This window comes from Pyxicephalus adspersus, chromosome Z (genome assembly GCF_032062135.1).
Source record: "Pyxicephalus adspersus chromosome Z, UCB_Pads_2.0, whole genome shotgun sequence".
NCBI lineage: Eukaryota > Metazoa > Chordata > Amphibia > Anura > Pyxicephalidae > Pyxicephalus > Pyxicephalus adspersus.
The window spans coordinates 12,937,533-12,953,972 of NC_092871.1; positions in this window are offsets into that span (position 1 = coordinate 12,937,533).

A 16,440-nucleotide genomic window follows, 5' to 3' on the forward strand; every position below is an offset into this window, starting at 1 on the left:
GCTATTCCACAACATGGCTATTTGAGCACTAGCATGCAACTAAAAACTTGCAGCAAATAAAGTTAAGAACAGATATATAATTTATTAAGAAGAGGAAGTACCAAATTAAATGAATTCAAAGTAAACCTCGGATTAACGTGTTAAATTGTTAAAACTACAATCAAAAACTGAGATTAAGAAATAAAGATCTTATGGTCTATTCATTTCAATATTTGATATAGAGATATAGGTTTATAGATGATAGTTACAGCAATTTATAAATAAACTTACCAGTTACAAGTAACAGTAACAGCAAAAGTGCAAAACTATGTAAACCAGAATGCTTCATATTCATCCTTGCAGTGCCAGTCCTAAGCTCCTATAAACTGCTGGGTGATAGTTTATAAAATGAAAAAATGACTGGCAGACCCCTGATTAGAATTTTATATAGTATGATTAATTGGAAGGGTGGGGGAGGTGACATCGGTCCTGACCTCACTGGTGAGCTCAGAGGTTGAGCCATCACTTTGCATGAGTGCTGGGCCCATTCTAATACACAATAGGTGAGATAGATAGATAGATGATAGATAGATAGACGGATAGATAGATAGATAATATATAGCCAAATTGATAAGAGATGATTAATAGATAGATAGATTGATATGAGATGATTATTAGATAGATGGGTAGATAGATAGAAGGATAGATAGATCCATAATAATTATACCATACTATTTATATATATGGATAAAAATACCAGAAATGTAGATATATAAAAATAGATAGAAACGAGATGATTATTAGATAGATGGGTAGATAGATACAAGTAGATAGAAAGATAGATAGATAGGTAGATAGATAGATAGATCCATAATATTTATACCATACTAAATATAAATATATATATTTATATATAAATATTCAGAAATAGAAGGATAAAAATACCAGAAACGTAGATATACACAGATAGATAGATAGATAAATAAATAGACAGATAATAGATAATATATAGACAAATTGATAAGAGATGATTATTAGATAGATGGGTAGATAGAAGGATAGATAGATAGATAAACAGATGATAGATAGATGGATAGAAAGATAGATGATAGATAGATGATAGATGATAGATGATAGATAGATGATAGATAGATAGATAATAGATAGATGATAGATAGATAGATAGATAGACGGATAGATAGATAGATAGATAGACAGATAGATAGATGAAAGATAGATAGATAGATAGACGGATAGATAGATAGATAGATAATGTATAGCCAGATTGATAAGAGATGATTAATAGATAGATGGGTAGATAGATAGAAGGATAGATAGATAGACAGAAAAAAATTGGATATAATATAGACATGCACAGACAGAAAAATAGAAATTGGATTGAAGTAAATAGAAAAATAGACTCAGACCCAGATGATTTGTGTAAAGAAAAGTAAGGAGAAGATAATAGAAAATGGATAAATACGTGTGACTACAATGTGAATATTTGCTAAAGATAGAGAATTGGAGAAAGTGAGTGAGATGGAGATGAATAATATCATGAAACATTTGTAGGAATTGGGAGTCTGAATTATTCCAGCATTGGTGTTGTAAGACTAGGTGTGGATGAAGGTGTGCTGGAAAAAGAACATAAGGAATTTATAACTGTCATCATACTTCCTGAGTTTCATCTCTCTGCTTTGTTTTATACTTCTGAATCATCAAAGTCATTTAGTTCAACAGAATTGCCAGAATTCTTCTTGCTTATTAGCTGTTGTTGTTTTGCTTTTGTTTTTTATTTATCTGACATGAACAAAAGAACATAGCCATCTTGTGTATACAAACATATTAGCAAAAAAAAAATAGAAAACTTAATCTACAGTCTCTAAAATATTTCATTTGTTATTTTGAAAAAAAAAAGAATTAAAAAAAAAGTAGATGATAATTTTTTTTTTTTTTTATTTAGTCTGGAAAATGTGGACATGGTAAGGGTATGTCCTATCCCAACATACTTTAAGTCTAAAAGTGTCCCCTTTCCCTAGAAGTTAGAAGGATCAAGCCATGTTTTCAGACTTTTGATTGTTCAGTTGTTGACTGAAGAATCATTCGACTTTTTGGTCATGTACAAAATTGTCAGCAGACCATATTTAAGGATAAGACCCAGTTATGTCTGTTCCTGTCCCCACTTCAACATACACTATGTAGCCAAATATTTTATAGATACCTATCCATGACATCAATATCAACTTAATGAATATCCTATTTCAAAACCACAGGTGTTAAAATCTGTCCCCCAAATTGCAGCTATATCACCATGCACTGCTTTGAGAAGTCTTTCCACAATTTGTGCTCATTTAGCCAAAAAAATGTATTTCAGTTCATGTACTGATGGTATAGACCTGGCTTGCATTGGAATATCAGTTCATCCCAAGGATGTTCAGTAGGGTTGAGATCAGGGCTCTGCATGGACCATTCAATGGCTTCCACACCAAACTGGCCAAACTATCTTCTTATTAAGCTGGCTTTGCACATGGGGCACAGCCACAGAAAAGGGCCTTCTCTACAATGTTATCACAAGGCTGGAACAGCAATTGTCTACAATTTCTTTGTAAGCTGTAATATTAAAGCACACCTAAACCCAAAACCGAACAGGATAGAGTCTTAATGGGATGTTATGCCAATTGGTTTAAATGTAAATATTCCCTTTGAAACTGAACTTTTTAAAAACCCCTTTATATAGCTGTGATTGGCTGTAGCTGTGTACCTGTTCACATAGCCTGGACCTTTTCTGCTTTGTAGTCCTTTGTTAGGCTAGGTACACACGTGCAATAATTCTCATTAGAAAACGAACGATTAACGACCGATCTGCGATTATTCATGAATATTTTGAACGATCGTAATGTGCACAATACTGTACGTGTTGTAAGAATACGATAGTTCAAATATAATCCACCAATAATGTACACACTAAATAAGATCCTTTGAGAGATGCAGGAAGTGACGTGTACAGGCTAAAGTGTACCACAGAACAATCCACGATCACTGAATAACCATACACACAATAGATAGCAGACGATCGTCGCCCAATCCGATCTGCCGTGACGGTCGTTAGTTTCCAGCGACATTCCTCATTTATAGGCGTTGTTGGCCAGTTGTTATGCACTTTTTTTGTTAACAATTTTTGGACGAATAAACTAAGGTCAGACAATTGTTTATCATATACAAAATCTTTCCTACTTGTGTAGATACATGGTTTTCACAGTAATGTTGGAAACATGTGGTTTGATATCTATTGTCCTTCTTTTTTTATGTCACATGGTCACATCTGATGGACCCTACCCCTTGCTAAATTCAAAGATGAGAGGAAAATGCCACATGGACGCACATTTGACCCCAAAACAGTTTTTCTCTCTACCACTTGTCTGATTGCTCAAGTTGAAGATTGAGTTGGACTTTACTGAAAACATTTATATATACCTTTTTGGCCATATAGTTGTAGGTGTGATGGTTAGCTGTCCACATATGTATACATCAAGTACATTGGGCTGATTTGAGCAAACACATGTAATATTTACCTAGAAGAAGTGTTTATATTGCTCTTTATGCCAGAATGTATTTTATATTTTGTGTTTCATATTTTGCAACACTAAAACAATTAAATTGATTTTTCTATAGCAACCAGACATATATTTGTCTTTATTTTCTAACTTCTAAAGCAGAATGGAATTTCATTGTTATTTGAGCAGGGCTATTTTTAGTTAACCTCAATGAGTTTCAAGTGTTTGTCTGGGCAATTCCCCCCTTACATGTCAATAATGCACATTATTAGTTTGATATAACCATGGACTGGCAAGAACATAACTTTGGACACAACAGACACGCACCTACAAATGGCACAGGAAAATCAGCAGCTACCTATTTGTTCAATCATTAGTTACATTATTACAATATTGTAAACCAGGTTAGAGACATGAAAACAAGAAAATGCCATATTTTGAAGAGGTGCTCCGAACAGAGGGATGTTGGTTGGCGCCAAAAACTCGCCCTTGGCATATATTCCTTCTTCTTCTGCAGATTTTCCTGTGCAATCTCAATAACATGCAGAAAGAAGCAGCATTGTATAATTAATTGTATCGCAGGATCATCTCATTCACACATTTTGCTCCATGAGACCCGATCTAATAAAAAACTTGTAAGGCAAGTGATGAAGAGGAGGCAGATCCACATTACATACACATGGTTTATTACTGTGATTTCTGTAAATTTATTCTGTTGAGCTCTAAACTCCTGGAACTGATTGGGTGTAAAATATGTGAAGCAGGCAATGAGATTTTACACCAAATAGGCATATTTGTCTTGAATCTGCCTATTGTACATACCTAATCTAGTTAATGAAACAAAAATGAAGCCCAAAAAAGAGTAACATCCCCTAACTAAAGCAGGTGATCCATTTAAAAAGTTTTAACACAAGAACAAAATGTATTGCATAATGGGCAGCACGGTGGCTCAGAGGTTAGCACTAGGTCCCAGGATTGAATCTTGGGCAGGGCACTATCGACATGGAGTTTGCATGGGTTTCCTCTTGGTACTCCTCCCACATTTAAAAAGGATTAATTGGCTTCCCCCCAAATTGACCCTAGACATAATGATATGTGACCATGGTAGGGACATTAGATTGTGGGCTGTTTGAGAGACAACTAATGATATGACTATGGGCTTTGTACAGCGCTGCTTAATATGACTGCTCTATATAAATACGGGATAATAATAATATTATTATCGATCCTTAGGTCAACCAGATTCCTGTTATAACAATGTGTCTATATATAACTGTGCAGTCCAGTAGGCACCAAAGTTTTTTCACTGTAAGTAATCTGATCAAATTTACCCCTTCTCCATCTCTACCATATTAGATCATATGTGATGATAGGAGTGGCCGATAACACTGATGTGGAGAAGCAGAAAGTTCACTTATAATAGGACAAAAAGGTACTTTTAGGTACTTAAAAGCAAAAATCACATAAAGACAGATATAAATATATTAAATATCGGGACACATTATTATGTAAAGGGAGAACTGATGGTGTCTATAAAAAGGGCATCCCCAACTCCCTTACGATCCCTCATTGCTCTTTTCTAATTCTGTGAAAGGGGGCATATGTGACTTTGTGACAGTACTAAAATGTGGAAGCCAACTGCTAGCATTACTAATTTCAGTCGCAGCTTTGATGGAGAAAGTAAGGGAGAGCAAGTAATGTAAGTAAAAATGGTCCTGAGGCCCCTTTACAGTGCCATTTTGTCTCTGATCATGATCATGACTCTGTAACGTAGACCTACATGTTACAGAGGTGCCTTGACCTGATGATGAGAATATTACAAGAAAATCTTCTTTCCTTAACTTCATGTTAGAAACAGAATATAATCAGCTCCCCTTTTTAGGCCACAGGACCTAGTTCCAGCCATGGTCACTTTTATGTCCATAATGACATCCAATGGACCAGCTGCTATTGCCATTGCATTGCATTGTCTTTATTTACTAGTTTATTGCAGATGCATTTGTTTTTTTTTTCATTTATGTGTATTCTCCAAGCCCCTTTTAGCTGGGTGCACCCCCCGGCACTTTTCAATAAGCACCTGCCTATTTTTGGGTGGTTTGTGAAAAGTTAGGTCACAATACAGAGACCACCACCTGCCTAAGGCTTCCTTCCACCCAGCCTAAATTCAGGGAGAATTCTGCTGACTAGGATAGAAATTCAGAATAAACAACTGCAGAAAATCTAGTCTTAGAACAGTTTACAGTTTATCTGATAACCTGAGAGAACAGCAGTATCAGAATGTAATAGCCTCATTTTGCCCCCATGACTGCATAGTAATGTGTAAATTGCCTTTGACTATTATGAAATTGCGTGTACCTAATGACCTACTGGCGTTGATGGCTGTTTTACGTTGATAAAATTGGCAGATAAAATGAAAGATCCCATCTATCATATGTAAGACTATACCTAGACATGTCACCATGATCCATTCTAGCAGTCAGATTATAGATTGCTTGGTCATACAGTAGAGAAGATTGTGGAGCAATCAATGGTGTTGGGCCCGTCTAGTGGGAAATGTAAAGTAGAGGTAAAATAAGCACATAAGGCACTGATGCCCAGCACCGCCATGGTTTTTGAGGAGTTGGTGCGGGTCAGTATACAGATAATTTTGGCTTATATTGCATTTTGTGATGGGACTACATTCCTGGATATGTTTCCAAACAGTTTTGCAGACCTTGTTTAAAATTTGAAATATGTGAACTGTGTATTGAACCCTCTTGAAGATTTTGGACAAACAAAAGGCACTGGAAACCAGGGCTTAATTTAATACATGTATCCTTAAAATTACAGGATTAGGCACGCTTTACAGCTGTGTGTGCTGTTATGGAATAGCAATGATTCACTGTCAGAGTTTGCATACTGTGGCAGCATTAAAAAAGTAAATTCACCCTCTTTATTTACCTTTTTGTGAATGTAAAGTATAAAGGAGTGGCCACCCCTGTACCCCATCTAATGTTCTATTTATTTGTATGCAACTGCATTCCTAACTTTAAATATAACCGATCTCTAATCATGGTTATTGACATTATTATGTACCTCTGTATTGTATCTGTTACATAGACTGTAAACGTCGCTACCACATACCCCTCAAGGAGCCCAAGTGGCGAAACGCGTTGGGTCTAAAAGACTTCAACGAAATACGATAGTAAACTGTACATATAGTGTGTCAAAACCCACCCCATGATGTTCTAATGGACTGGTGGTTATGCACGAATATTGTTTAATTATAATGTATGGATGACATAAATACATAATTATTGCTTTCTAATAGTTTGGCCTTCAAACCCCATCTCTTTGTTTTCTATAAATCCTAATTTTACTCTGGCAGTATGTATTTTGGCTGTGGAATTTTTTTTCTTGTATATTTGTTTTACTTACATACAGCAACAGACATCATCTCAGTCTATTTAATTTTATTTGATAAAAGTGCTTTTTGAATAGGTGTACCAGAAACTTGGTGTTATACAAAAAAACAGGTTGTGCTATATATATGCATGTGAATCTGTTGTGGTTATTGCAATCATTTTTCAATTGGTACAGACCTGTAAAAACCTTAAATGTCATAAATAGTGTTGAGCGAACCCTAACTGTAAAGTTCGGGTCCGTACCGAACTTTACGATTTTGGGTACCCGAACCCGAACTTTGAGCCGAAGTTCGTCCGAACCCGGCGAGCCCAAACTTCCAGGTGTTCGCGCATCCCTGATGATAAACCCAACTAGGGAAGGGCAGATTCTGATTTTTTATGTTTATTACTGTGCAGGGTCAGTGCATTCTCCCTGTGCAGCTTGAACAAGAACACTTTGTCATGAAAGCCTAGCATTCATTTTTATAGACGGATCCATTGAATTGAACCTCCAATTATTCGCCTGTTTGTCCTAACCTTTACCTATATCCACTATTACAAAGTCACAAATTGAAATGTTTTACATTGAGTGATACACCAGCTTGTATTTGTAGAACATACTGTGAATGTAACTGTTGAATACGCTATCATTATGCCTATGGGAAATATTAGCATACGAGAATGGTTTCCCCAAGGTAAATGTAATAGTGGAAGTGTGAATAAATAGTGTAGGTTGCATATATGAAGGCTTTGCCTGGGTGTGACTAAGCACTAATCAGGGAACCTGTTTAGACAAGAGGGCATTTCCTGTAACCAGCCTTCTCTATAGGGCACACTGCCAACTGAAATAATATGCACAGTTTTTTTATCCCAGTTGTGAATGATATAGTTAACTTTTGAATGTGATCCTCATCAGGAATTGTCCTGGTCACTAATAACGTATCTTGGTGGGAGAAGCAATCACTGCTATTGGAGGTCAGGGCGGGTAAAGAACGGGGCTGGTTAATAGGTGCAAGGTGATAACCAGCAGTCAAGATTGTTTGTATAGTTTATTGTTTAGTTAAACTTTATTGTTTAGTGGAATTTGTAAAACAATATTTATTAAGTGTGGTTTTTATCGATTAAAGTGAAAAAAGTTTGTAAAATTTTTACTTATTGATTACAGTTCGTCCGTGAAAGAGAAACCCCCCCTGTAGGTGCCTAAATTTATTTTGTTGCTATAATTGTTTGGGGAGAGCATTTGTTGTAAAATATTTTTTATTTGTTGTATGTAGTTGATGCACGTGCGTTGATGTGTGAATAGGCATATATTGTAAAAGGGCAGCCCATTCATTTGACACAGAAATATGTGCATGCCGCACATAAGAAAGTACATAACACAGCATTGCAGTGCATTATAACAGCTAGAGAGGTGCATTAAGGGTTCAATTAAGAATTGGCAATGCAGCACCCCAACATATGCACTCCAGAAAAAAATCTCCTTAGGTTGACAGCTTTTATACAATTGTCCCATCCAAACTTTAAATATTCCTACTTTTTTTTTGCAAATGTGAAAACACCCAAAATCCACATCCAAAATGTATTCCATGTTACAGTGCTGCTCATCATGTACAGGTACAATAAGTACTCTAATCAGTGAATGATTTTGGCTACTGCATGCATCGAGAACCATTTACCATGTGTGTGTGTCTTCCATCACATGCATACATTTTTAACATATTGATAAGTAAATGAGAAAGCAACTGGTTATAACAAAGCAACATAAATTTGTGACTTATGAGCAAGCCAGTGCTTTAAATCACAGAGATTTTATGTATGAGTGATATTTCCCAACTGCCCCTGAGGAGCTGTCACTCTTTCAGAGCCAATTCCCTCTGCCCCACTTCACAGCTGCCTCTCTTAATGGGTGGATATGTACACCTCATGTGACCTGCTCCCCTCCTATCACAAAGCTTGATGCTCAAGGGAACTTGGTGATTGGAGGAGATCAAGTCATTCCAGTTTTCTTTTTTTAGTCTTCTAGTCATTCATTTTCAATGTGCTTGTCCAGCTTTGAGGTTCCAAAGCTGATGCAGCAAAGTACAGATTTGTAATGAACATCATTATGTTTTATAAAAATGTTTTTTTTTTATTTAAATACAGCAGGGCAGCCATACGGCTTCCTATTAAATAAACTTCCAAGGAGCACACCATGATAAGGTTTACTTTCCTTTCACTTGCCTTGTATAGTTTATATAAATGGAGGGCTGGTGTGCTTGGCTATTGAGATGTACATCCAGAGTCATACACCATAGGCACGTTTTGTACATATTTGCACGCACTCCAGAGAATTCTATCTGTTCTTTTTTTTTTTGCTTTGGTAATAAACACACAAATATTTCTGTCTTGTGACATCACACTTCAGAGCCAAGCCTTGTGCAAACATTGGAAGTAGTTTCTCCTGTGCAAAGTATGGAATCAACTGAGGCGTAGACAATAAATGGCTCTTGTGCAAACATATTTGCATCTTTGAGTGACAGAGCTGGTGACACATGCATGAAACGTCTTGTGACTCAGAGAAAGAACATTTCAAACACAAAGACATAATATTATTTGCTCTGATTTGTTCCTTAATTGCATCCACCGACAGTTTTTAGCACTTTTGGAGGCTGTAAATCTAATGTTATGTGACTTTTATTTAGGGTTAGATTTGGGTAATGCAAGCTTTATGTAAAGAATATGCCACGCTTGGGAAGACAGGGCCCCTAGGGGGCGCTACAGCTTGCACCAAAGTGGTGTGAGCCCTGAGAAGGGCCAAGGCACAGAGTCTAAGCAGTAGGCAGTAGGCCGGTCTTCTCCAGAGCCTCTAATGTTGAGGCTGTTGCCCTGCTGGTTACTGCCAGGTTGCGGTCCTTGGCCACACTAAGGTGGGCAGGAAGATATACAGCACCAAATCACTAGGCAGAAGAATTGTCAGGAAGAATTGTCAAGGAGGCCGGGTTTGATGTAGGCAGCAAGCAAGAGAGGTCATGTCACAAGCCCAGGGATCAAATACCAAGGATCCAGGAAATAGATGCCAATGACACAGGGGCCACTGCAGACACAGGGAACACAGGAGACACTGGAAGCAACAGGAGGCACAGAGGACACACGGATGTCCACAAACAGAGGAACACTGGAACAGCACAAGGTATTGGGCTTGGAAACAACAAATTAAACAATAAGGGGTTAACACAGGAGCTGGACAGGGGAAGCACTGAATTAATGAACAGGCGTACAGGAACATGCTCAGCAGAGCTAGGGGCTCAGCACTGGTGGAGACACAATGTACAAACACTGTGTCTGAGCTAGCTAAATAGCCAGGGATGATTAAGAGGATATTTACTGATTGGCCGGCAGGACGAGCAAAACTGATAAAGCATGGGAGCGCAGGCACACCCAGGGTCAGAACTGCTTGCATGCGCAGAAGAGTGGCGTCTGGGCTTTAGTGTGGAAGAGGTAAATGTGTCAGAATAGATATATTTCTTCTGTGTTTTCTGCTCTATCAAACACTTGAAAAAATGTCACATCTTATTCATTCATTATGTTGAAGAAGAAAAAGGAAAGAAAACTTTTCAAAAATACCAGGGACTTTAGAGGCATACAAATAACTTACTGAGAACAAAGCAACTTTTTTTTTAGAATAAAAAAGCAAAAAATAAACATCTTTATCTTAATCCATTTACAAAAAAGAAAAGAAAAAACATCAACACAAGACAAACGTGCATATTAAATAAACATCAAATTCTCACATATGTCTTAAAAACAAGCTCAACCCATTTCACAGACCATATTGTCTGCTTCTTCAGGAGCAAAATAGGGCATATCAGACTTATGTCACAAACGATTGACATATATTTATATATATACATAATATACATAATTGACCCATAGCTGAGGACAGTAGAGGCACACCGCTTGGCATGGAACAGATGGGAAGTTCATCCAACCACAGTATCAGTGAAGTTTTGTAATTAGTGCTACATTTTAGGTTAAGCACACTTATTTTCAATTCATCAATTGTGAAGCTTAATTGCACCTTAATCAAAAGTTAGCTGCATATATCATGTGTCTGCACTAATCCACTCCACAAACACTAATGAGTCTGCTAGATATTTGTATGCCTCTAATGTCCCTGGTATTTTCTAAAAGGTTTCTTTTTCTTTCTTTTAACTTCATGTAAAGAAAACAAGAGTGTTTGAAGAAACCCAACTTAACATTCTGCAGGAAAAGCACAATTTGTTTGCAATAGTTTGCTTTGCAAAAACGGTTACATTCTTTAATATGTCTCTAAACTTGCTAGAAAATGTAACTACTTTAGAAAAAGTCACTTTCCTAGGAAAGCCACCCTGGAGGTTCTACCCCTACCTACTTCATTCAAAATAAGATCAAATATTTTGTCATTTTCTTTATTATGAATAAAATATCCAACAGCAAAAGTGGGACCCATCATAAAATAACCACAGCAGGTTTAAGAGTCCAGAAATTGTAATTTGCCTTGCTTTATCTTTAGCTTTAGCATTTATCAAAAATTGTAGTTTCAGGTTTGGTTGGATATAAAGTCTAAAGAAGTATATTCTGGGTGTATCCGATCCTTACTCCCACTAAGTGCTTAGTGATTTGATCTGCTGGCCCTTGTGTCACAACTGTGCTCTATAGTGAAGTGCTGGAAGGACGCGAAGAGTTTAGCAGGGGACCAGGAATCCAAGGTTCTTTGAAGCGTCAGCTTCCAAAAATATTTTAAGAAGTTGGCAGTAGAAATGGTAAGTTTGTATTATTTTTAGATGGCACCTTGTTTGCAATGAATATTTTATTGATAGGGTTACCCTATAGCGGAACTAAACTTATTGGTGGGTGCTGAGCTTCTTCTATAATTAGCAACAATGCACGACATACATAAACTGATGAGTGGAAAAGAGTGCAGAGGGCTAAAAAAAGTCCAGAGAACAGTGGGGTGTGATGACCAGATAGGGTCCTGGTACCCAAAATAAGGATCTTTGATTCTCTCTTTCTCCAGCAGCCGGTGATCATTGTTCTCTTTGCCTAGGTGACTCAAGGTAACTCTGGGATGGTACATAAATAATATTTAAATCACTTTTGTATTTTTTTTAAATGTATTTCTTTTACACATTCTTATTTATTTTTTACATGATAACACTAGCAGCATTTCATGAGTGCATGTGTGTTAAAATTAACGCATTTGCATGCATTGTACTAGGATTCACTTTATTTCCAGCCACTAGGATCTAACCATTTACTGTAATAAAGTGGGCCTGATTTATCCAAGACTGGAAAAGACCGACTTTTCCATGGGGAACCAGGGTGATCCAGCAAACCTGAAATGCATCTGGTCCATGAGTAAAAAAATTGCCAAACAATAGCAAATGATTTTAGGAAATCCATTCCAGATTCACTGAATCTCCCACTATAGGCTATCTTCTCCAATCTTGGTGAACTTCAGGTGAAATCAAATCCAACATGTCCATTTTCGCTACATGTTCTGTACTATTATATACATTAAATAATGTATTATAGGGAGCGCCAGAAAAAACTCTGGGTTTAAAATAAGTAGGCCACCACTAAGGTATATTAGGATACTAAGATAATCTAAAATAATCTCTTTATGCAGACAGGGTCTGATAGCAGTATTTTCAGATAAATTATATCAGTTCCATCCCATTTCCATTATTTCTATCAATATAGGATCCTATATATATAAATGACCTTTCTGGACACTGGAGGTGACATTTGAAATATTTGAGGTTGGGAATTTAGGCCTCATTGCTAACCAACCTATTGGTGGGTCTGTTGCTAACAGTCCCAGGATTCACACCCCTTTACCCTATTTGTGTATGCAAGACAAAGCAAAATGAAACGATCATTTAAGAACCATGTTTTAATTTTGGTGGATATTAAATGAACTGTTATGTTAGTTGGACAGCAATCTTTTTCTAAATGTTCAGACATATGGAAGCTCTTATCCATATATTTGCATAACTCTACATGTCATCTATGAAAAAAAATAACATTTATAAAAAGGAATGTAAAGAGTTTAACTAGCACACACAGGTTGCAAAATCAAAGTTTCCATGTGAAGTAATACCATTTAGACGTTACAGGAAACAACAGTATTATTAGAACAAAGTGTCCTCCAGGTGAGTCTTTTCAGCAGGTGCTTCAGAAAGAATTTTGTTTGATATTTAATTAGAAAATGTTCCTGGTTGTAATACTTAGTTACTTCTAGTTGAGTGAAATTGCTTTCACTTCAAGCATCAAATATAATTCATGTTTTTTTTTTGCTTGGTGTTTACCATGAATTTAGAACCTTTGGTTAAAGCAAATTTTTTTAAAAATAGGAATTAGGACATGATCAATGGGAAGAATACATCTTACATTGCTGGTCAGTAGGAAGAATGTCACATATAGCCACAAATAGCCACAAATAGTTACAAATAGCCAAAAACATCATTGGGGTCACCTAAACTGATCTGGGAGGAAGGAATGAAATGGATAAATACTTTCACACGCAACTACATACCAGCTTATGTATGAGGGATTTACAGATAAACTATTAAAGATCAGAGATTTTGACTATAAATGTTTATTTTAACAATCTCTTGAATTTGTACTCTTCTATACAATTGTGGGTCTACAACAATCATATTATAATAAATACATTCTATATCATTATAACTTACAAATGAATACAATAATAAAACATTTACATTATTTACAGTCAGATTATATACACAGTATAAACTACTTCCTAATGTGCAAAATTTAGCCAGTGGCACAGCTTGGTATTAGAGGAGAGAAGATCAGCTCCTATTCTTCCAAGTTCTGGCAGGAGTTCATAAACTCTTCAATATCGAGAGGAACTGATTATTTACTAAAAACTCCAGTGGAGCAACAATGTAGTTTTGAGACAGTGAGTACCAGTTAAAAGGAGTTCTTTGACAAACAAACTTGCCTCTTTTCCTTTTGCATTAGGTGGTTCCAACATTCCAGGTACATTTTTTATCTCACAAAGGCAGGCTTGTACTAAATACAGTACATGATTTCTAGATCTTAAACAGCCTTACAATTTAAAAACTTACTTGAATTTAAGATTTGAGTCACGCTACTCTGAGTTAAAAGTAATGTGCTTGTTGAGCTTGCAGTAGCCTCAGTTGTCCTTGAGGATGTTATTGCAATGGTAGCTGTAGATGTGGTTGTATGACTGGATGGAGTCTTGCTTTGCTTGGTGGTAGATTTCTCAGGTGTAGAAATCATAGTTGAGGTAGTAGTAGTAGTACTTGTCATTGTTGATTTAGATGTTGATGGCATAGTAGTAGTAGTGCTGGACAATGCTTTTGATGGTAATGCTGCAGTGGTTGTAGCGCTTGAAGTTGTCTCTTTCAACTTGGTTACCGTTGTCTGTGTATAACTTGTAGTACTAACAGTTGTAGATTTAGAAGTTGTTGTTGGGATGGTAGTTGTATTGGGTACTGTTGTTGTAACTTTGGTAGTAGTTGGTGCAGATGCTGTTGATGGCTTAATTATAGCTTGATGCGTAGACGTTGTGGCAGTAAGAGTTGTCAATGATTTCTCAGTTGTTGTTTCTTTGATTAAAGAAGAGGATCTGCTAGTGATTGAGGTAGTTACAGGCTTTATTGTTGGTAACAATGTGGTGATTGTGGTGCTTGAAGTTGTCTCTTTGAACTTTGATACTGTTGTTGGTGTAAAATTTGTTGAACTAGCAGTTGTAGATTTAGAAGTTTTTGTTTCGATGGTAGTTGTGTTAGGAACTGTTGTAACTTTTGTAGTAGTTGGTGTAGATGTTGTTGATGGCTTAATTATAGCTTGGTGAGTGGTAGTTGTAAAAGTGGGGGTTGTCACTGATCTTTCAGGTGTTGTTTCTTTGGTTGAAGAAGTCAAAATGGATGTGGTAGTTCTGGTGATTGTTACTGGTATTATTGGTGGTAATGGTATGGTGATTGTGGTGCTTGAAGTCATCTCTGTGAACTTTGCTACTGTTGTTGGTGTAAAATTTGTTGAATTAACAGTTGTAGATTTAGAAGTTGTTGTTTCGATGGTAGTTGTATTAGGAACTGTTGTAACTTTTGTAGTAGTTGGTGTAGATGTTGTTGATGGCTTAATTATAGCTTGGTGAGTGGTAGTTGTAAAAGCGGGGGTTGTCACTGATCTTTCTGGTGTTGTTTCTTTGGTTGAAGAAGTCAAAATGGACAATGCTTTTGATGGTAATGGTGCAGTGGTTGTAGCGCTTGAAGTTGTCTCTTTCAACTTGGTTACCGTTGTCTGTGTATACCTTGTAGTACTAACAGTTGTAGATTTAGAAGTTGTTGTTGGGATGGTAGCTGTATTGGGTACTGTTGTTGTAACTTTGGTAGTAGTTGGTGCAAATGCTGTTGATGGCTTAATTATAGCTTGATGAGTAGACGTGGCAGTGGGAGTTGTCAATGATTTCTCAGTTGTTGTTTCTTTAGTTAAAGAAGAGGATCTGCTAGTGTTTGTGGTAGTTACAGGCTTTATTGATGGTAAGTATGTGGTGATTGTGGTGCTTGAAGTTGTCTCTTTGAACTTTGATACTGTTGTTGGTGTAAAATGTGTTGAACTAGCAGTTGTACATTTAGAAGTTTTTGTTTCGATGGTAGTTGTGTTAGGAACTGTTGTAACCTTTGTAGTAGTTGGTGTAGATGTTGTTGATGGCTTAAATATAGCTTGGTGAGTGGTAGTTGTAGAGGTGGGGGTTGTCACTGATCTTTCAGGTGTTGTTTCTTTGGTTGAAGAAGTCAAAACAGAGGTCGTAGTTCTGGTGATTGTTACTGGTTTTATTGGTGGTAATGGTTTGGTGATTGTGGTGCTTGAAGTTGTCTCTGTGAACTTTGCTACTGTTGTTGGTGTAAAATTTGTTGAATTAACAGTTGTAGATTTAGAAGTTGTTGTTTCAATGGTAGTTGTATTAGGGACTGTTGTAACTTTGGTAGAAGGTGGTGCAGATGTTGTTGATGGCTTAATTATAGCTTTGTCAGTGATAGTTATAAAAGTAGGAGTTGTCACCAATCTTTCAGGTGTTCTTTCTTTGGATGAAGAAGTCAAAATGGATGTGGTAGTGCCGGTGGTAGTTACTGGTATTATTGGTGGTAATCGTGTGGTAACTGTGGTGCTTGAAGTTGTCTCAATAAACTTTGTAACTGTCGGTGTATAATTTGTAGAACTAACAGTTGTAGATTTAGAAGTTGTTGTTTTGATGGTAGTTGTATTAGGGACTGTTGTATTAGTTGGTGCAGATGTAGATGACGGCTTAATTGTAGCTTGATGAGTGGTAGTTGTAGAAGGAGTTGTCAATGATCCCACACTTATTTCTTTAGCAGAAGATGATAAAGTAGATGTGATAGTGTTGGTGGTAGGTACTTTTGGCTGAGTAGGTGGTTCAGGTGTAGGTTTTGTAGAAACAACACTAGAATCTGATGTTTGAAGTGTTTTTGCTCTAGTGCTGATACTGG